Source organism: Saimiri boliviensis, chromosome 8 (genome assembly GCF_048565385.1).
Source record: "Saimiri boliviensis isolate mSaiBol1 chromosome 8, mSaiBol1.pri, whole genome shotgun sequence".
Taxonomy (NCBI): Eukaryota; Metazoa; Chordata; class Mammalia; order Primates; family Cebidae; genus Saimiri; species Saimiri boliviensis.
Genome location: NC_133456.1, coordinates 80736778 through 80759024, shown reverse-complemented (window position 1 = coordinate 80759024; position 22247 = coordinate 80736778). Strand labels below are relative to the sequence as shown.

Here is a 22247-nt window from a genome sequence, read left to right as displayed (position 1 = left end):
GACTCATGTCATGTGCCAAGCTATGAACCTGCATCAGTCCTATTTTGAACAACTCATAGTTTGATACGGGAGATAACATGTGAGCAAAACTGATCCTAATCAAGATATTAATGATATCTAAAGTGTGTCATTCTTAATCAGCATTGTCATTGTTCTGGCAGAGACTGCTATGTTTGGAGTAGAAATAAATTCTCCCAAATATTTTTGTTTTTAGGTTATCTTCTCTGACAATTACAGTTGGCTGCTATAATGGTTTGATGTGCTCAGTTCAAGTTCTAGTTTAGTGGATTGTTTGTTGAGTTGTTTTCATCACTCTCAGCTGGAAGTATTCTATTTATAGTTACTATTAGGCTACCTAGTCCTAGGTGAGTCGTCATTATGATTTTGTTTCCCAAAATGCAATGCTTATGGATTCCATGAGTTCCACTGGAAGTAGAGTTCATGACATTGGAATTGGGAAGGCACAGGAAGGAACAGGAGGAAAAAAATGTAGTTTGTTTTAAAGGTTAAGAAACAGAAACGTTCAGAGAATACTGTAACAAACACCTATACACTTAGAATGAACAGATTTGCTGACTTTATGTCGTATTTATTTCAGGTTTTTTTTTTTTTTTTTTTAATGAAGAAGTTAAATATTAGTGACACAATTAAAATTATTAGAACCTTTCCCAGTTCTATCTCCAATTCTTTTCTTCTCAGGTCGAACAACTATAATGATTTGTGTGTGTGTTCCTCCAGTCCATGGTTTATATTCTTAGCACATATTATCTGAAATGGTTTTGAGTGTTTTAAAAATTTATGTAAATGGTATCCAATGTTACTTATCTCTTTGTATCTTATTTTTCACTCAATTTTGTGTTTTTGAAATGTATCCCTGTTAAAACAAATTTATCAAATTTTGAAAGAGGTTGCCTGATGTGAAACAGTCTACTTTAGAGGCTGAGACTACGGAGCCACGTTGCCTGGGTTTTGCATGGCTCTGAGACGTACCACTTACGCGATCTTGAACAACCTTCACGGTGCCTCAATTCCTCCATTCGTAAAATGGCAATAACGATAGCACCTACTTTATGAGGATTATAGTGAGGAGTAGAATGAGTTAATACATGTAAAGCTCTTAGAATAGTGCCTGGTGCTTATTAAACACAATGTGGGTATTTATTATGTGTATTTCACTCTGGACTGCATATGCAGTCATAGTAGGAGGAGCAGTCTTGCTTGGCTAATATTCTGTGATTTCTTACATTCATGTTAACCTGAAAAAAACCATTCTGTGTTTAGAGTTGGATGAGTCTCAGAAGCAACTGGGCATTGAAAGAGGCAGAAAGAGGAGTAAGCTGAGCAGGATAGATGAGGCTGCTGCTCAGTGGACTGGCATCGAGGGAATTTGCAGCATCTGCTGAGAAGTTGCCTGACTATTCTGTGGAGGGTGTGGGGGAGTTGGATTAATTTTATCAGCAATACCACAGGGGCAAACTGAGAATGGTCTGAAATCCTGTTCTAGTTTCTCGACCTTCCCCTCCTCTCTCTCAGGAATTGTAAATAGGTACACTCTTGTCATCTCACCTTTTAAATGGAAAGGCATAGTTCTTGGTTGAGCTGGAACTCGAGTGAGGCTCAAGCAAATCCCTCCAGGAGTGTAAGAGGAAAAATAAGTGAAAGAGTAGGTGGAGCTGGGATTGTCCGGTGACTTCAGCTCTGTGTCAGCTCTACTTTCCCAGCCACCTGGGCCTCCTTAGTAAGTTCCTTATGATCAAGAATAGCCAGCTGTCTCAGAAAGGTGTAAGTGCATTTCTAAGGCAGACATTGACACTGAGGCAGGACTTTGTTTTGATTGATCTTCTCATGTCACGAATCCTTTAGACATGACAAAGTTTTACTAATTCTGATGCACCTTGCTGTTATTGCAACAAAGATTTTAGGAAGCAAAAATAAAACCTGGGTTGTAACTTTCTAACAAAGGTTACAGAGCGTAAGTGCAGAGAGCGTTAGTGATTTAAACTGTAGATTAATAATACTCAGGTGCTAGCAACAATTGGAGGCACTGAATCCACCCTTTTATTTGACAGATGAATAAACTGAGGGCCAGTTTGAGATGTTTTTTCAAAGCCCCAAGTCTGTGTAAAATAGCGGGATCTTCGAATCCATAACTTTCACCTCTTAGTACACTTGGGATTTGTAGACTTGTAACCTAGGTTGAAATCTTGTTCTTTTGGTCACTCAGTGCATGACCTTCAGCAAGTTTAACCTCTTCGAGCCTCAAAATTCTGGTCTGTTATAGTGATTATGATCATCCTTGCTTCCATCAAAGCATTGTAAAGTTTGAATGAAATGGTTTATGTCCAAAGCATAAAATATAAAAAGCATGACAGAGATATAGCTTATTTATTACCACTGTTGCTATATTTGGTGCATTCATAACCCAAAGGCTATACCAGGGATAAAAATAAAGCTTCATTTTGTATCATGTTGGAGAGGGATTTAAAGACAGAAGCAAATTATACCAACATGAACCTTATGGCTTCTTTGGCATAAGAGGTATATCTTCAATAGCTATTTTGTCGCACACACATTTTTCTGACCTATTCTATTATGATGCTGCTTACAGAAGATGCTATCCTCATCAGTTAAATACAAACTTTTCAGTCTCTGTTGCGGAATGAGATAACATGATAGAGATTAATGTATTTTGTTGATTTAAACTTGTTTTAATGCTTTCACTGGCGACTAGCAACTAGACTCTCACAAGGTGTATGGTAATGAACTCCAATATCAGACTTATTTCTGTTATAAAGGGCTGGCATCACTCTAGTTCTCAGTCAGTGGTGAGCAACTGTATACTCAATCAGGGTTTAATTCTTAGGACCTACATGCATTTTTATGTGTAATGCAGAGAGAACCGTTGAACTACTTCTAAGTGTGGCAGCCACATTAATGAACATCAGACAGAAGGAAATAGCAAAAGCTCATGTAAGCACTATTGATTAGACATATTTAGACATGATCGGGTTTCTAATAGGTGCTGGACTTTGGACATACAAAATTAAGTCAACACCTGCCTCAAGGAGTTCATAGTGTGGCCAAGGAGCAAATATGTAATCAAAAGCACATCTTCAAAAATAGGTGCTAAAGATAAGAATACTTGTCCTCAGGAGCAAACTGAGATGAGAGCAAGTTATCATTCAAGTTGCATTTTTAAAAATAAATAGGCATCCACTTGGCATAGAAGGTGTTGAGAAAGAACATTTTAAGTAAAAGGGAAAATGTGCATTAAGTCATGGGGGCAAGAAGTAACATGTGTTTCAGGCTAATGATTTTGCTTTCTTTCTTTCATTCCTTCATTCATTTATTGATGGCCTACTCTTTGCCAGGTGCTATTTTAATTACTACAGGTTCAGTGGTGAGCAAAATAATGTCGATTTTGAAAGCTTATTTTCTAGTGCAGAAGCAAAACAATAAATTAAACAATTTGCATGCCTATAATATAATGTCAGGTGCTAATAAGTGCTATAAAGAGAATCAACTCATTAAGGGGATAGAGAGTGAAAGGAAGAACTCTTTGGATAGAGCAGTTTTCTCTGAAGGAATTGCTTTTTAGTAAAGACCAAGGAAGGGAAGAAGCAAGCTTGCAAATACCAAGGGAACGTGTATCCCAGCTGGAAGGAACAGAAGGTAGAAAAGTCCTGAAGCAGGAAAAAACTTGGCATATTTAAAGGGGAGCAAGAAGAGCAGTACGGCAAGAGCAAAGTGAAGAATGGTTAGAAAGGAGATTATTTGGGGTCTTACGCCGTGACACATATTTTGGCATGAGGATTATGGGAAGTCATGGAAGGGTTTTGGACAACAGTGGCGTAAGTCATTTACATTTTAAATGGATCACTCTGGCTGCACTATGAAAACAGACTAACAGGGACACCATTTAGCAGGTTATTCAGCATTTCTGGTGGGAGGTTTGGAATAGGTGATAATGTGTCGGGTAGTGACACCTAGTCTGATTTGGAATATATTTTGAAGGTAGAACCGTCAAGATTTGCTATTGATTAACAGTGGGTTTTGAGAGAAAGAGAGGCCTCAAAGATGACTCAAGTAATCGGGCCTGAGCAACGAGGTGAAGATGGTTACTTTTTATTGATTTGGGAAATAGAGTAAATTTGTGTTGTGGGGTAGGAAAATAACATGTTCCATTTGAATATATTAAATTTCACATGAAATAGAGAAGAGACATTGAATAGAAAGCTAAAATTCTGGAATTTAGGAGAGGCTAGGGCTGAGATATGAGTGTGTGATTCACCAGCATATAGATGGTATTTAGGACCACAGAACTGTATTTAGTCATGTAAGGAGTTAGTGTCAATATGGAAGAAAAGAGATGTAAAGACTAAGCCTGCAATGTTCTATATTTAGCCATCAGGAGCTAAATCCTACCAAAAAAACAGAAGGAGTAGCTTGAGAAGTAGAGGAAATTCAGGAGAGTGTGATAACACAGGAGTTAAGTGAAGAAAGTGGCAGAAAGGAGTGACCAATTTGATGAGCGGTACCTATAATCTGCAGACTGGGAATAGATCTTTAGATTGGGAAACATGGAGGTCATTGGTAACCCTGGTGACTGGTGAGCAGTTTCGATGGAGAAGTGGGTGAGAAAGTCTGATTTGAAAGAACTCAGGAAACTGGAAGTGAAAAGGTAGAGACAGTGAGTATGGAAAAATCTTTCTATAAGAGTTTTGCAGTAAAGTTGTGTGGAGAAGTAAGGGAATGTAATATCATGAGAACATTGTTTTATGAAAAATATTATTAGCATATTTATATGCTGATGAGATAGCATTGACTAGAAGAAGGAAAGCTGACGTTGCAGGAATAGGAGGGAGGATATTGCAAGTGTAAAAGCGTCTTCCCACAGCTAATAAATGCCAGGCTTGGACCAGTATATCAAAGTCACATCAAACTCATGTCCAACAGATTGCCTTGTCCTGCACCAGATCTCCTCTGTATCAGAAAGGTTCTGTATTTATATTTTAGAAAAGTTCTCGCCAAGATTATATGTTAGAACTAGATTTGGGAACATTTGTTTTAAGCAAGGTAAGATGTTGCAGTTGGCAAGAATCCGTTAGCTTCAGGTAGAAAGTTAGATTTTTCATAAATGTTTAAACTTGCTTTGGCTTTTCTTGTTTTTGGATTTCATCTATTAAGAATGATATTGGTATTTGTGACTAGAGGCTGCTAATGGTTTTTAGAGTTCATGTGGTTTCTTTGGGGAATATTTACAAAAGAGTCCAGCTCTATTTGTGATTAGAAAAACTTTAATCATGGATTGTAACAAATGGTTTTCTGTTTTTAAAAGTGAGGATTAGGCTGTGCATGGTAGCTTATGTCTGCAAACCCAGAAATTTGGGAAGCCAAGGTGGGTGGGTTGCTTGAGCCCAGGAGTTCAAGACGAGCCTGGCCAACATGGTGAAACCCTGTCTCTAAAAAAAAGAAAAAAAAATATATATATATATATTTAAATTAGCCAGGCATGGTGGCACATGCCTGTGGTCCCAACTACTTGGGAGGCTGAGATGGAGGGATCACTTAAGCCCGAGAGGTCAAGCCTGCAGTGAGCCATAATTATGCCACTGCACTTCAGCCTGGGCAACAGAGCATGACCCAGTCTCAAAAAGGTGAGGGAGATTGGATCTGAATACAAAGGCTTGGGTTACGGTTTTCCTCTGTAATTTAAAAACTATGTGAATTTTGACGAGCTTTGGATGTTACTTGAAAATGAGTGTGCTAATTCCTTCCTTGAGTTTACAGTATCCTGGAATTTTTGTAAAGATTAAGTAGGTCTAAAACACTTTATGATTGATAGAGACTTACAGATGTGTGTGTGTGTGTGTGTGTGGGTGTGTATGTATATATATAATTGTGAATTGTGGAAAAAACTGCCTTCATAAAAACAATTATATACTGCATGATGTAAGTATCTTGGGGAAAAGAACATTCATAGTCTACTGCTTGTGGTGCAAAGTAAGGCTGATTAAAATGTGTATGGACACTTTATATATTCATATATATATAATATATATATATAAGCATACATAGATATAAATGTATATGTTGTTGTATTGCTTTGTTCAGTATAGCTTCTTGTTAGGTTTCTTCAGAGATTAGGATGATTTTTGGATTATGGTTAATGAGATTGTAGAAAATGCAGCCAGGTGCAGTGGCTCACACTTGTAATCCCAGCACTTTGGGAGGCTGAGGTGGGTGGATCACAAGGTCAGGAGTTTGAGACCAGCCTGGCCAACATGGTGAAACCCATCTCTACTAAAAAAAAAATACAAAAATTACCCAGGTGTGGTGGCGTGCACCTGTAGTCCCAGCTACTCAGGTGGCTGAGGCAGGAGAATCACTTGAACCCAGGAGGTGGAGGTTGCAGTGAGCTGAGATTGCACCACTGTACTCTCAAGCTTGGGCAACAGAGCAAGACTCAGTCTCAAAAAAAAAAAAAAAAAAAAAAAGGAAAGAAAAGAAAATGCATTAACATAGGCCCCCAAATTTTTCTCACAGCATTTTCAAATATGTAGATAAGCCCTTGAGTTTCGCTAGTGTTTCTCTGTACTATACCTGTGTTTTAATTTGTGTCCCACATACTAAATAAATCAGAAATGAGAGAGGGAATAGAATGAATGATAGAGTAGGTTGTACCATTGTATTTCATGCAAATCACAAACATTTGCAGGTGGGAAGGAGGAGATTATATCTGGTCTTGGTTATCATGATTTTCATGGAATATTATTACAGTAGAATACATCTAGGGCATGATGACCAGGGTATGAGTAGGATTTGGAATCATGACTCATAAGGAACAGGTAAATACTAAAGATGCTTTACCCAAAGAAGAGAGATTGAAGTAGAATATGATAGTCTGATGACTCTGAGGAAGTAGAAGTAGGTTTGACAGATTTAGTTAGAAAAGCAGCTGTGTGCCAACAGGAAGTACCATTGTAGAGAACACAATGGATATTTTGGCTGCTTATCAACTTTGCAGTTACTGTTATTGTACAAGCAGATGCTGGATGACTGTAGGGATATTGCAGAGGGATTTAAACATCTGATATGAAACAGATGTAAATGGCCTATGAAGTGTCTTCCAGCTCCAATATTCTGTGTCAAATCTAAGATGTAAGAGGAAGAGCTAGTAAATTTTCTGAGCTCTAATGGAGGTTGGTGGGAAAGCTACAGTGGAAGATAGAGATGCAAGACATGCTTGGTTATGCTAAATGGTAGACAGACTTCAGAAGGTATCTAGAAACATGAAAGTAGCCATTTGATATCTGACATGTTTAGATAAATCTCTAGGTACATGCTGTTCTGTCATTCTCTTCTGATCCAAGGATTCAGAACAGTGTCCTTGGTATATAGCTAGTTCTCTTTTAAATAACAGAAAAAAAGGTCATCCCCTTATATGGTTTGGATCTGTGTCTCCATCCAAATCTCATGTAAATGTAATTCCCAGTGCTGGAGGTGGGGCCGGGTGGGAGGTGATTGGTTCATGGAGGTGGTTTCTCCTGATTTAATGCCATCCCCTGTGCTGTCCTTGCAATAGTGAGTTCTCCTGAGATCTGGTTATTTAAAAATGTATGGAACCTCCCCCTTTTCTCTCTCTTCCTCCTGCTCTGGCCATGTGGATTACTTGCTCCCCCTTTGCCTTCTGCCAAGATTTTAAGTTTCCTGAGGTCTCCTCAGAAACTGAGCAGATGCCAGCATCATGCTTCCTGTATGGTCTGTAGAGCTGTGAACCAATTAAACCACTTTTTAAATAAATTACCCCATCTCAGCTACTTCTTTATAGAAGTGCAAGACTTAACTAATACATCCTCTGAGACCTTCTTTTATCTTCCTTCAAGTGACAAAATTTGCTATAAAATAATAAAAACGTTAGCATATAGACTTGGTTAAGTGGATAAATTGGATGGAAGAAGCAACAATTTAATATATGGGCCACTTAGTTAAGAAGTCCATTTGACATACTTAACAGCTAACTGTGCTCCTAATGCAGAGTTAATGTTTTATACATAGATTCACAGATAGATGTTACAGAGAGGAACTTTCAAGACAATTTAGTCCTTTTACAGATGAGATTCGAGGAAGAAATCTGCTAAAGTCACAGTCTCAGCACCAAGACTAAGACTCTGGACTCTGCTGTCATTGGCATGCTGTAATGCTTTCTATTTCCATTAGTCTCCTAAATTTGTAATTCCTGTGATTATACATTGAGATGATTATTTCTGCTTTTCCAAAAATAAGGGTGGATTGCCTGAGCCCAGGAGTTCAAGGTGAGACTGGCCAACATGATAAAACCCTGTCTCTAAAAAACATGACAAAAATTAGCTGGGCATGGTGGCACATGCCTGTGGTCTCAGCTACTCTGGAGGCATCACTTCTTATCTCTGCCATCCAGTGTATAAATTGGAAAAATTTTTTGGAACTGACCCGGAGGAAAACACCATTAAGTAGACTTTTCTTATACGTAATGACATGTAAGGAGCAAATATCACACAGGAGCCGGAGACTCTAGAAATTGATGCACCTCTTGAATTATTTTGCAATATCAGTGTGCTCCTTTTTTCTTTAAATCAATGCATCTAAAAATCAATTAAGCCTTGTCCTAGTAATAGTATCTGTAAAATTACAAGTTTAATGTGCTGTTTTTTCTAGTATAAATAATAATTACTTTAATATAACCATATATATATATATATATATATATATAATTTTTTTTTTTGAGATAAAGTCTTCCTCTTTTGTCAGACCAGAGTACAGTGGTGCAGTCTCTGCTCACTGCAACCTCCACCTCCTGGGTTCAAGCGATTCTCCTGCCTCAGCCTCCTGAGTAGCTGGGTCTACAGCCGCAAGTCTACAGGGTCTACAGGCACGAGTCGTCACACTCAGCTAATTTTTGTAGTTTTGATCCGCCCACCTCAGCCTCTCAAAGTGCTGGGATTATAGGCATGAGCCACCACGCCTGGCAACTATACTTTATCTTAAAACAGTTTTATCTGGGTGTCAATTAAGATCATTTTGTATACCATACTTTGGGAAATGCTGAGGAAATGAGACCATTTCAACAGACTTTCTGCAATGTGTAATAATAATTTCTTCTCCACCCTTCTCATCCAAATACTAATATCTTGGCAATTTAAGAGAAAAAACGTCAATCCCTATCTCTCTCTCTCTCTCTCTCTCTCTCTCTCTCTCTCTCTGTCTTTGTGTGTGTGTGTATCATTTTTATAACTCTTGTCTTTCTCTATAAGGATTGAAGAAGTAGAGAGGAAAGCATTGGAAACTAATCTGTTAGAAAAATGAATGAATCCAGTTACATTTATATATTAACTAATGATACGAGTCTTTTGACTAGAAAACATGATTAAGAAAATGTGAAAACTACGTATTTCCTTCCTGCTCAAATATTGATCAGATATTTACAAATTTATTCTCAGTAGATATGTAAGATATAAACAAAGTTTTTCGTCCTGTGATGCCACCTAAAGGTCCATACAAACCTAAATAAACAAAGCATTGCAAAGGTTTAGGAGATGTAAGTCTGTAGTATGTATACTGTTCTATGATGAATGACACTCTTGTTTTGATCCCAACGGTGATTGGAGAAATTTGTCTTGTAGACCTACCTTTGTGTTTGAGCTCAACTTAACACATGTTCCTTGAAGGAGAGACACAATGCCTTCATCGTATTTGAGCCAGAATTTTTAATTTTAATAAATTCATGATTTTCTAGTACTTTCTAGCCAGTGTGCATAATTACCTGTCCTCCAGCTCTGAGAAGCCTTGTTATTTTACTCTAGTGTGTTGTACAATAATTACAATTTTCTAGGTGTGCCATGACTTGAAAAAGGCTAGGAAATACTACAGAAGACCATGAAGAACAATGCTAGTAGTTTATATAGTGTTTCAGAGTTTATATAGCACTTATATACATTAAGTCTCTTGAGATATATAGCAATTCTGTGAAACAGACATGGTTATCCCCATAATTCAGATGAAGATATTGCAGATCTAAGAGGTAAAGTTTCCTGTATTAATTTCCCCAGCTTAAGGTAGTGTCGAATGAGGGCTTGCAAATAAATTCATTGCATTTTTCATCCAGTGTACCTTCCACACTACAGCTGCCTTCAGAATTGCAGAACTTCATTATATTAGATTATGAAAACTCTAAAACACAAAAGCACACAAAACAGTTGATTTTTGGTACATATGTTTTATAGAAAGCTATTTTGAAGTAAAAGCTCCCTTCAAAGATGATTACTGATCTATCTGGTGCATTGCAGTATGACACGGCACAGATGAGGTCCTTGCCTTCAGAGAGAGATCATCGTCTTAGGGAGAGAGGAGGCGTTTACATACACAAACACTGTAATACAAAGCAGCTTAGGTTATGTGTTACACGGTAAATGTAGACAAGATTCTATGGAGGAATAAGAGAGAAAAAGGTTAAATTGAAATGAAGAAGGAATCAAAGGAAGGGTTGTAGAAAAATGTTTATGTTAATGATAATTCTTTGGCATGCATAAACCATTTTTGCTTTGGAAAACAATATAACATACAGGGACCAAATTTATGCAAAAATCTGCATTTTTGAGTAAACTCCCATGACTAGAGTAAGTTTCCCTAGTATTTGAGAATTCTTCATCTCCTAAAGCTGTACAAACATCAGATATCAATATTTGTAAGGATCAATAATTTATAATGAAATTGCTTTCTCAGCTATTAATGTTAACTATATCATCTTCATATAACCTTATAACTCATTTGTGTTATTCCACTTTCCTCTGTTCCTTTTATTTTCACTTCCCTTGTAATGTTGGTCTCTTTGTAATGATTTCTGAAGAGTTCATTTATGATTAAAGATGTTAACATTTTGTCTGGAATTGCAAGTATGTTTTTTCTCATTTAATTTACTGTGTTTTTTTTTTTTGTTATACAGAAGCTGTATGTTGAAATATAATCTTGTTCTGTTTTAAATAAATATCACATACAGAGGAATGCACAAATCGTAGATATACAGCATGGTGTAATATCACAAAGGGAGCACAACCATATGACTATGACATAGATTAGAAAACAGAACATTCCCAGCATCCTAGTAACACTTCTTGTTCCTCCTTCCAGACACTGCCTTCCCCAAGGGCAGCAATTATCTGGCTCTGACACTATCGATTAGGTGCCTATTTTAAAACTTAAATCAGGCCGGGCGCGGTGGCTCAAGCCTGTAATCCCAGCACTTTGGGAGGCCGAGGCGGGTGGATCACGAGGTCAAGAGATCGAGACCATCCTGGTCAACATGGTGAAACCCCGTTTCTACTAAAAATACAAAAAAATTAGCTGGGCATGGTGGTGCGTGCCTGTAATCCCAGCTACTCAGGAGGCTGAGGCAGGAGAATTGCCTGAGCCCAGGAGGCGGAGGTTGCGGTGAGCCGAGATCGCGCCATTGCACTCCAGCCTGGGTAACAAGAGTGAAACTCCGTCTCAAAAAAAAAAAAAAAAAAAACAACTTAAATCAGTGAAATAATACAGCACATCTTCTTTTGAATCTAGGTGCTTTGTTTAGTGTTATCTTTGTGAGAATTTATCCATATTGTCTCATGTAGCTTTAGTTAGTTTGTTCATTTTCAGTGCTATAAATATACCACACATTATCTTTTTTACCACTGATGTCCATTTGAGTTGTTTTCAGTTTGGAGTTTTTATGAATAGCGTTTTCTAAGATCAATCTGTCTTTTTGGTAAACTTTATATATATACACACACACTTATATATGTTTATATGTAAATTTATATACCGTATACACATATACATTTGTGTATTATAAACTTATGTATATATACATTTCTTATTGAAATATTACTAGGAGTAGACTTACTGAGGCATGAAATACACCTGTACTAACATAGCTTTTGATGAAGAAAAATAAAGATGGCAAAATACTTCAGTAATAGAAGTACCATTTACAAAATCCTACAGTGAATCACAGAGATAATTCAGAGAATCATGAGCAGTTTGAGAGCTAAAGTGGGATGTAGATTTGAAGAGACACAAGAAACAAGGTGAGACTTTTTTTTAGAAGTCCTGAGATATTTTACAGAAAAAAAAAACAAACAAAACAAACAAACAAAAAAACTGTATCACTTAGAAAAAAATTCAACTGCAAGTCACAGACTTCAGTGTCTTAATCAAATGGTGATTGATTTTTCTCAAATACTAAGTCTGAAAGTAGGCATTTTGCTGGATTTCACAAAGAACCTAGTATTTTTTTTTTGACTTTTAAGTTCAGGGATACATGTGTAGATTTGTAAAATAGATAAACAGGTGTCATAGGGGTTTGTTATGCAGATTATTTCATTACCCAGGTATTAGCCTAGTACCCATTCGTTATTTTTCCTGATCCTCTCCCTCCTCCCAGTCTCCAGCCTCTAGTAGGTCCCAGTGCGGGTCCTTCCCCTCGGTATGTCTAGGAGCTGTCTTTCTCTGGCATCCTTACCATGTTGCTATTTATATTCTGACTTGCTTTTTTATATTCTCAAGATAGTTGTTGCAGTTCCAGATTATCAAGCCTAAATTCAGAGCAGCAAGAAGGGTGACAGGGTGATGCCAGCCGTCCTAGTCTCTCTCTCTCCTCAGAGGACTAAAAATTTCCCAAACATCCCTGCAAAGGCTCCTTCAAAAGTCTGATTACCAAAAGTGGGTGACTTCTGGCTAGACGTGAGGCACAGTATTATTAAGTTTGGCTTACATTGATTATGATTCATTACCTGGGACTAAGCACATTGTTTTTCTGAAGAAAACTAAGACTCTCTTGGCAAAGAAGAAAAAGAAATGGATTTAGATAGGCAGTTAAATAGGTATTCTACAGCAATGATGGCATTGGAGTGAAGAATAAATTAGGGGAAAGGGTTTTGTGTAATGTGCAATTATATAGAGAATTAGAAAAAAATGGGAATTTGTATAGGGGAAAATAAGTATTCCATTTGATGATGGGAAACTCACTAAGTCTTTTTATTTGTAGCATTTTCTTTTTATTGTTATTATTGTGATAGTGATACTGTGAGATTAAAAATAATTAGATAATATATCTTAAAATTAGTTTGGCCCAGCAAGTCATCAGTTACATAAAGTGACTTTTTACCAGCTTTTCCAGAATAAAGTGAAACCAGAGCTCAGGCAAGCATTGTGAGATGCTGCAATTACAGGCAGTGGTGTAAAGAGATTTCTATGATGCATAAATTAAAACATCCCATCATAAGGCTAACAGATCCAAAATAGTCCCAATTTGGTATTTCCTGTGACTTTATTTCTATCTCTAACCTGCAGTTGTTGATTTCTGAGAAATTAATTTGTCCCAAAATTAGTTGAGTTAGTACACAGAAAGATAGCACACTTTGATTCAGATGTCATTTCCAAGCAGAAATATTTGTTGCCCTACAAAGAAAAATATGATCATGAAATTCTTGATGTTCTTTTTGTTTTAAACAAGTCTTAGAAATCGGATCAGTCTATAAATTCTGTTTCCTGACAATCGATTCCCTGCCAGCAGCAAGACGAGGTTCTCATCCAGTTAAGGCTCACAAAACATAACTTTTGTCTTTTACGGTAGTTTGTTATTTTGTTTGTTGATAAGGTGGTAGAATTACTTTGGCAAGAGTTGACGTTTTCTTTATTGAGTGGAACAAAAGAGAAAGAAAAGAATCACAACTGTGTCATCTCCAATGTGATATTGATAAAAGGTGGAGCATAGACTGAGAGATTTTCGTTTTATGCTGAGTCCGATGAATGTCTTTTCTGTCCAAGAAGTTTTACTCAGGGAGAGGAAGAAGAGGAAAGAAATGTGACTGTGATTGGAAGGCACAATTCAGACCTGGGTTAAGCAACATTTAGGTAACTCTATTTTCATATGTGGTTATTAGTGATGAAAGTTATATTTCCATATTAGGGAATATTCCCCAGATATTTCATAATTTCATAATTATTGTATCCATTGGTGTGTTTCAAGACTGTGTATTGAACCAATAGAAGTTACTTTTATCAAGAGGTAATTAATGAAGAATTTTATTATTCTGAGGGATATCATAGATTCATAATATAAATAGGTTAGGAAAACAGCAGATGAGCTGGATGCCATAGCTTATAGTTAGGTAATTGGTGTTATTTGGAGAAGAAAGTGGTATAGACTATGCTTCTATTATTTTAGAAATCTTGTCATGAAGTATGAGCATGGTTTTCCATTTAGCCCTCTCATGTGTTCAGAGCACAAATTGTGCTGCATGTCTCATAGGCTGGCATTCATTCGCTACTCAACAAAATATGTACTGGGAACTTCCCGTGTCCCAGTATTCAATAATTGGAGTTACCGCAAAGAACAAGTTAAAATTCCTGACCTAATGATCTTACATTCTTTCAGAAGCATACATTTTTAATGATTTAGCTAAACTGCATACTTCCCAGGCAGATGAGATTAGTAAAGGGATAAAACTAGAATCAGGCTTCAGTTGATCTCAACCCAAGAGGTTACACAGAAAAGAGAATTAGTATTGTGCATTCCTTATGTTTACATTTACAATTAAATTATAAATAAATCACTTTAGGCAGCATCTATTTTGCCAACTAAAACACTTAATTTTATATACTGTATAGTACCCTGCCCCTCAAAGGATCCAGCAGTGACATGAATAGTAGATGTAAACAGTGCAGAGGCCCCATGTGAATGTCTTCAGAGACAAGCATGATCAAACAGGTGAGCTTGAGACCTGGGATAATGCCTCACAGAACTGAAGCTAAGCACCAGGCTTGGATGAGCAGTGAGACAGAATAAGTTGATGTTTCACACCTGGATATGGTCTTAGAGAAACAATGGGCAAAGCCACCTGGGGCTAATAAGTGAATGAATATCAGTTCAGAAAAAAAAAAAAAAAAAAAAAAAAAAAAAAGATCAAGTTGGCATGCTCTTTAGTAAGGTTTTGAAGCAGCACTAGGAACAGCTCCCAAGGGCTGTGATTGTTATTAGTTACTATAGTTCCTATGAGGAAGTTAAAAAAAAAAATACATCTAGTTAAAGTCAACAAGTAAGAAAAGTGAATGAAGTACACTAGTTCTTGGGCAGCAGGAGATCTTGAAGAAATGTGGCAAACATGAAATCATAGCACTTTCCACATGGGGTAATTACCCAGCTGCCACTGAACTCCAGCCTGTTGGTTCTAGGCAGGACTGCAGGCTCAATGTTACTGGATCTTCCAGAAAAATAATAATAATAATAATAATGGTAAGCCAAACAAATCCAAAGATGCTGAAGGAAATCCAGATATTTTAAGTGAAATCTCATGATTTTAGTAATTTTGGCAACTCAAATTGAAACACAAAACACACTTGTAAACACAGTCTTGGCTCTAGTTCCTTTTAAGGCAGTTTTGCCTCTGAATAAAACAGGCTGTATCCTTGTCCATCTATGAGGGTTCAGTGTTTATTAATGACACATCTAGCCATCTTACCCATTGTAGCCTGATGTTCTTAAAATATAAACTATATCATGTTTGTCTACTGCTTGTATTCCTCAATGTCTTCCCGTTCCACTCAGAATGAAACAAAAACACTCTAACATGGCTTTCCCTGAACAGCACTCCTTGCTGACCTCTGTGACCTTGTCTCATACTGTCCTCCTTGCTCACTATTTTTGGGCCACAGTATTCTTTTACTTCCTAGGCTATGCCAAACTTTTCCGACACTAGAGGCTTTAAATTTTTTTGATCCCTCTTCTTCAGTATTTCCCCTTGCCATCCATGTTCCCCTTTTGTTTACATGGCTCATTTTTTCATCTAGGCACCATCTGAAGCAATATGCCCTCCAGCAGCCTCCCACGGATCATTTAATACCAAGTGATCCTCCCAGTTACTCTGTTTTCCACAGGACCATTCATAGACTGAATGCAATTTGAATAAAAAAGACTTTCTTTGCATGTTAATTATCTGTCTCATTTGAGTATAAACTCTGAGGATAAGAAACATCTATCTTGATCAGTAATATGACTCCAGTGCCTAACGCACAGGAGGCATTAAATATGAATGGATGCATCATTGCAGAAAAAGGCTTGAAAGGTTTGTGTCTTGGATATGTTGGTTTGGTGGTATATTCTTTGGAGCTAGATCTTCTGAAGCAGTGATCCTCAAACTTAGGCAAAGTACTCACTTCTTATAATGAAAAACCGTATTAATGGCCATCCACTGTCAATTTAGCTTATTTTGACTTCATATTATATATGCATGTATGTGGTATAAAATTATCTTTATAGTCCTTACAAAATGATAAAACTAGATAATTTACAAATTAAATTATAAACAAGTCTATACAGAAGCAATTCAATCTAAATTATCAGTTTATTTAATGTTATAGGTGATGTTTTAATGACATAAAATTACCTCAGTTCAGATGCAGTAATATATTTAATGTTTCTATGCTTTTATTTCAATAATACTTATGCAGAGACTCTGTTCACATAAGTATATAGAATAACATTATATTACAGATTTCTTGGTCTTGTTACTTAAGGATAATTAGACTTAATACTTAACTAAATCTTTGCCTGCTAGAAATCCTAAAATACTAAATGTAATGATATCACTCAAAAAAATTTTGAAGATAGTTAATAAGACAGCCTTACTGAAAACTACATTAAAATGTTTTATGAACTAATTGGTAGAATTGGGAACAGAGAAATTTCTCATTGAATATTTGCTATTTATTCTTACCATATATGAATTATTCTAATAACGGTATGCTGAGAGCTGGAATCTCTAAAAGAAAAAGTAAAATGTCTTCTTACTGCTGAAGCACAAACACTTCTGAGTTTTCAAAAGTCTGGTGATTACTCCATTTTCTCAATTTGAGCTACTGCAAACAATTATTTCTTCAATGCACAGTGATTTCATTCTTAACTTTGAAGTGAAACATATGATGAAAAACAGAAACATTTGTTTCAAAATTTTGTGGCAATAATTAGTTTCCATAAAGGCAATAAAATCATTGTCCACATACCTTAGAACATGTCTACTAATAAATAATAGATATACATACCTACACATGTGCACCTATTTATAGATATAATACATACAGGCTAGATGGATGTTTATGTGTATACATATAAAATTTAAATTTTACATTTCCACGGATACTTCCTACTCCATTCTTACCTAGTTTAAGAAGCAGTGGATTAGAGGATCCAATTGTGTTTCAACTCCCAGAAGTCTAGGCATTGATTATGGAGGGTGAGGCTCTAGACAGTCTTGAAACATGTAGACTTAAAATAAAAATGCAAATAAAGAGGGCTGAAACATACAAATACATAAAAATGCAAATAAAGAGAGCTTCTAGAGAATGCATTGTTGTCTTTGAACTGAGCTCTGGTCTGGAAAATAGCCAACATGTTGCATAGCTCTGGGAACACCATTCACATGACTTTCTGGGCTTGTGTTTCAAGAAACGACATTTCATATACATACAATGGAAATAGTTCCCTTTGGGCCTATGCCATGTGGGCCTCTTGATTCAGCCTGGGAGAGTGTATAAGCTCTACCCACCTTCATGGCAACTGTCCTCTCTTCACCCAGAGAAACCTGCTCTTCTTCCATCCTACATCTCACAGCCAATCATTCACTTTGGCAACAGAAATATTCACATCCTAAAAGTTAACTCCTGAATATTACGAATATTTTAATAATAGAATAATAAGGTAGCACAGCAGGCTGTATTTTGCTTTCTGTGGGGATATGTGAGCTGTACTCAGCATACTTATATCACGGACTGACTGAAGGGTCTGTGTGGAATTTCAGAATCTATATTTATATCAGATTCTAGAGCAAGTTTTATATCATATAAATTGATGTTCTTTTTTTTTTTTTTTCTTTTAAGGAGACTAGAAGGATCTCTACTGGATTAAAAGAGTGTTGAGTTGTTCTTTTGCATAGAGATCAGAATCTTTGCACCTAGATGGTGATAATAGTACTCTCTCAGAAAAAAAAAACTTGCTTTAACAGTATCAACAGTACCCAAAGTTCCCTTCTCTTTGACTCAAGACCAAAATAGAGTTTGCTATTTTATGTACTTATAACTGGGCCTCTGAGGATAGTCTTCCTTGCTATCAAGGATAAAATCAGTTCCCCAATCTTTCAGGCTCAAATTCTTGGATTTACCTTTAATAATCCTACACTTCAATTTTTTTGATATTGATAAGTCACATATAATTAACATTTTCTTTACAATGTATATTATGCTACAAGTGACTTCTCAAGAGTGTAATGTCTCCCTTATAGCTGCAATATATAGCAATACACCTGTTTGATCTTACAACAATTTTTATTTTCTATTGATATATGGCACGGCCCATGTGATTGTTAGATGGGTTACTTTTCTACCTTTGCCACAAATAAAATACAGTTTGTTTCTTCTAGGCTACTCCTTATACATTTTTTTCTACCTGAAATGCCTTTCTACTTCCTTTTAATGAATCCAAATACTGTAGTAACCTCCGTTCAAGCTACACGTCAACCACACTTCTACTTGGCAATTTATGCTGGAATGATCATTCTGTGCTTTGAATTCTTCTCCCATTTACACAAATAGCTTATAACACTAATCATCCTGTACCATAAAGGTTACTTTCTCCTTCTATTATTTTTGTTTATTTATTGAACTGATGTTTACAAAAATATTTGTGAATTATCTCATTTTAGCATCTTAAGGAACAAAACCGTGGCAGGCTTAATTCTGCTCATAAAGGCTTCACATTTCAGTAAGAGAAATGAGAATTTTTTTTACATATGACTGTTTTATAATATCTTTTCATTTTGTTTGGTTTTGCTTTTAAGGGGAAGCAAGTTACAAATTAAGGGCTGTAGAAGTTTAGAGAATGAAGGATGACAGCTAGTGGTGGTATATGAATCCCCATGAAAGAGGTGGTATTTGAACTGGGCTTTAGGACATAGTAGTTCATTAAAAATAGTAAATAATAATAATGTATTAAAAGACATGGGTAGATGTTAAGTAGGCAGAGAGAGAGAGTATTCCTCAAGAAGAAATAACAAGAGCCAAGATGTGTAAGTGGAAATGAATTGGTGTTTTACCATACACATTTTATCTTTCAAACTAAGTTAAATGCTATTCATTTAGTGGAAATCATATGTGAATAATAAAGATTTTATTAAACTTTTATATTATCTAATATCCTCTTAATAGCTTTGAAAGTTTTATTATTCTTTTGTTTTATTGCTGAAGGGAGTGCCTCAGAAAGTTTAAGTAGAGTTCGATCGGTAGCGGGAGCAGAGAGCGGACCCCAGAGAGCCCTGAGCAGCCCCACCGCCGCCGCCGGCCTAGTTACCATCACATCCCGGGAGGAGCCGTAGCTGCCGCAGCCGGCCCCAGTCACCATCACCGCAACCATGAGCAGCGAGGCCGAGACCCAGCAGCCGCCCGCCGCCCCCGCCCTCAGCGCCGCCGACACCAAGCCCGGCACTACGGGCAGCGGCGCAGGGAGCGGTGGCCCGGGCGGCCTCCCATCGGCGGCGCCTGCCGGCGGGGACAAGAAGGTCACCGCAACGAAGGTTTTGGGAACAGTAAAATGGTTCAATGTAAGGAACGGATATGGCTTCATCAACAGGAATGACACCAAGGAAGATGCATCTGTACACCCGACTGCCATAAAGAAGAAGAACCCCAGGAAGTACCTTCGCAGTGTAGGAGACGGAGAGACTGTGGAGTTTGATGTTGTTGAAGGAGAAAAGGGTGCGGAGGCAGCAAATGTTACAGGTCCTGGTGGCTCCAGTTCAAGGCAGTCAATATGCAGCAGACCGTAACCATTACAGACGCTATCCACGTCGTAGGGGTCCTCCACGCAATTACCAGCAAAATTACCAGAATAGTGAGAGTGGGGAAAAGAAGGAGGGATCAGAGAGCGCTCCCGAAGGCCAGGCCCAACAACGCCGGCCCTGCCGCAGGCGAAGGTTCCCACCTGACTACATGCGGAGACCCTATGGGCGTCGACCACAATATTCCAACCCTCCTGTGCAGGGAGAAGTGAGGGAGGGTGCTGACAACCAGGGTGCAGGAGAACAAGGTAGACCAGTGAGGCAGAATATGTATCGGGGATATAGACCACGATTCCGCAGGGGCCCTCCTCGCCAAAGACAGCCTAGGGAGGACGGCGGTGAAGACGATATAGAAAATCAAGGAGATGAGACCCAAGGTCAGCAGCCACCTCAACGTCGGGACCGCCGCAACTTCAATTACCGACGCAGACGCCCAGAAAACCCTCAACCACAAGATGGCAAAGAGACTAAAGCAGCCGATCCACCAGCTGAGAATTCGTCCGCTGCCCAGGCTGAGCAGGGCGGGGCTGAGTAAATGCCGGCTTACCATCTCTACCATCATCCGGTTTAGTCATTCAACAAGAAGAAATAAGAAATTCCAGCAATAAGAAATGAACAAAATATTGGAGCTGAAGACCTTAAGTGCTTGCTTTTGCCCGTTGACCAGATAAATAGAACTATCTGCATTATCTATGCAGCATGGGGTTTTTATTTTTTTTACCTAAAGATGTCTCTTTTTGGTAATAACAAACATGTTTTTTAAAAAAGCCTGGTTTTTCTCAATACGCCTTTAAAGGTTTTTAAATTGTTTCATATCTGGTCAAGTTGAGATTTTTAAGAACTTCATTTTTAATTTGTAATAAGTTTACAACTTGATTTTTTCAAAAAAGTCAACAAACTGCAAGCACCTGTTAATAAAGGTCTTAAATAATAAAAAAAAAAAAAAAAAAAAAAAAGAAAATTTAAGTAATCCACACAGCTAAAAGGCATAGAGGAATTTAACTGTGTCTTAAGATCCATACTCTATGCTGTTGTTTTTTTTGTTTGGTTTTTGTTTTTTGAAACAGAATCTTGTTTTATTACCCAGGCTGGAGTGCAGTAATGTAATTTTGGCTCATTATAACCTCTGCTTCCCAGTTTCAAGTCATTCTCATGCCTCAGCCTCCTGAGTAACTGGGATTACAAGCATGCACCATCACACCCAGCTAATTTTTGAATTTTTATTAGAAACAGGTTTTCTCCATGTTGGTCAGGCTGGTCTCGAACTCGACCTCAGGTGATACACCTGCCTCGTCCTCCTAAAGTGCTAGGATTACCAGTGTGAGCCACCGTGCCCAGCTCATGCTGTTTTTCTTTACCTGTTCTCTTCTCGGTTGACTTTTTAGTTTTCCAGTAAAAGCTTAGATTATCATTTAATAAAATAATCTTAAATAATATGTGAATATGTTTATATATGTTACTTTTCTCATACACATTTTGCTTAGTTCCTTTCAGATTCTAAAACACTAAGGTTGCAATCTCTTCTATGATTGAAGTTCAAAACTCAAATTTGGAAACTCATAGTGATCCCAATAATGAGGTGCAGTGTTCTTACCATTCTCAGCAGTGATAAGATTGCTTGTGATAATGACATAGTAGCAAACATTGGACCCAGGAGCCACCATCACTTACAACTCCTAAAAATCATCCTACCTTCTTTATATTGCCTTTCCTTTACTTTTTCATAAACAAATAAAAATATTCTTGAATACCCAGCAGTCTTTAAGATTCAATTTATTATTCTCTGACTTTAGGCTCTGTGAAAAATTGAACAACATACGTTGTGTAGCAGTAAGAATACTTTTGAGCAGCATTTACAGAAAATGTGACTCAGCCTGGCTTAAACACCAGGTGATAACTTGATTCATTTTATGGGAAAATCCAGACGTAGACCCAGCTTCAGAGTGGGCTGGTCAAGTGGTACAACTCTTTCGTCAAGAACTTGATTTTTCTTCACTTTCGCTCTGCCATTTACAGTGTTACTGGCTTTATTCTTGGATTGGTTCCTTTTGTGTTCACAGACAGGAGACTGCCTGAAGCAAATTTAGACTACTCAGAGGGTTAGTGTGGATACCACTGAACAAAATTCACAAAATCTCCATGGCCAGAGAATTATTATTATTTGATTGGCATAGATCTAGTTTATCTTAAACAAGATGCATAGGATTACGTTTATATATGCATAGGATTACAAATTAGGACCTACCCCTAGTTGGAGACGGTGGTAAATCCTATCAAAAGAAATGACTGCTATTCAGTGGAATCTGAAAAGAAAAACTAGGGTCCAGTATACATCAGGATAAATGA

The 22247-nt window shown here is 37.3% G+C and overlaps 1 protein-coding gene and 1 pseudogene across 1 annotated transcript in view; both read left to right on the top strand.

Moving 5' to 3' along the window:
- FGF12 (fibroblast growth factor 12) overlaps positions 1 to 22247 on the top strand; it is a 594839-nt gene that overhangs the window by 223371 nt on the left and 349221 nt on the right. The gene's annotated exons all lie outside the window — the stretch shown is intronic.
- On the top strand, positions 8807 to 20862 carry LOC120367588 (Y-box-binding protein 1 pseudogene; annotated as a pseudogene).